Genomic DNA, 1,547 nt, shown 5'->3' with positions numbered 1-1,547 from the left:
ATCGAAAATGTTACCAAACCCGAGCGGAAGTAGATTTCAAACGCAGGCTTTATCGAGCGAGCCACCTGACTGGCTGAAAATACGCAGCGCTCTAATTAAAGAAATCAGCGCTAAATTTGAAGACAGTTATCTGGAGTGACAGCAGCATCTAAAAAATCACATCAGACAATTTCTTCAAATGGTAAATATTTATTATGAATATGTTTTTCATTTTATAATATACTTGTCATCTAAAGCTAATCTATTATTAGCTGGTGAATTTTAAACAATACATCACTATATTAATATAATAGGCACATTTTCATGCATATTGCCTGTGCCTGATTACATTATGAATACTGGTCATGCTGATTGAAAATGAATAAAGTGAACATTTCATGTTAATATTTTTCATTAATGCAAAAGTAATCAATCTATTTGAGAATAATAAGTAATTAACAACATTACATGATCATATGAATATCACAAACACACCCAAATCTCATGATGTGCCTTAATAATAACAATATGAAATTCTGAATTTTTACCAATGGCAGCTATATTGCAGTGTTACAATAATTCAATTTTCAGTTATGTAAAGTTCTTGAAACATTTTTACAGGTTATATGTTGAAGATAGCAAAAGTACTATACCAGTTGAAGAGATTTTCCAGAAATTTTGTGACAACTTTGGTCACAGATCAAAAGTGTTTGTCGGAAAATGTATAAAAAATGCTTTTCCAAATATCACCACGACCAGGCACCGAAAACCTGGTGATTGGACAATAAACATATCGGTTTACCGTAGCATCAATGTGAGATCTGAACAGACACAAAACATTGAATTTGCTGCAATATCTGATAACATTCCCAAAGACTATTTTGTACTGCAGCAAACTAAAGACTCTATAACTGTTGGAAGGCAGACAGGATTATCCTGTAATGGGAACATGATATATTTACAAGTGCGATTTTCTACTGATGGACATGTACATCTTTCCGTCAGTGGTACAGTAATAAAAGGCACTTTTGGGATTCAGTCTATACATTACGACTCAATATCCCTTAAATCATTCTTTTCAACACTGAATATGACAAGATACTGTCAGGGCATATCTCATAACAGAATATCAGATGAGAAAGAAAATATTGTTCTTCAGCAAAATTTTGAGAAGGAACCCACTGCATACTCTGCTAACTGTTTAAAAGTATTATCTTTGAATTGTTTAAAGTCAACAGGAACATTTCATAACTGTAGATCTTTGCTTTGGTGTAGCCCCACTGAAGCCACAATTAGCCATACTTCTGCAGACGAAACTGTGTCTGTACTGGACCATTTGGACCATGTCGAAGGGCCAAGTACTTCAGATCCCTTCACACCTGAGGAGCTCCTAACATCCATTAAGGGAAAAGCTCCTTATCTAAGTGATGGACAAATGAATGTGTTTAAGTCACAGTTACTTAACTCAGGTGCATCTGACATACATGCCAGGAAATGGGACAGTGACATGATAAAGTTGTCGCTGTCCATTTACACACGTAGCCCCAGAGTCTACGGACAGTTGGTGA

This window comes from Haliotis rufescens, unplaced genomic scaffold (genome assembly GCF_023055435.1).
Source record: "Haliotis rufescens isolate VD_foot unplaced genomic scaffold, xgHalRufe1.0.p SCAF_86, whole genome shotgun sequence".
Classification (NCBI taxonomy): Eukaryota; Metazoa; Mollusca; class Gastropoda; order Lepetellida; family Haliotidae; genus Haliotis; species Haliotis rufescens.
This window is presented reverse-complemented; position numbering follows the sequence as displayed.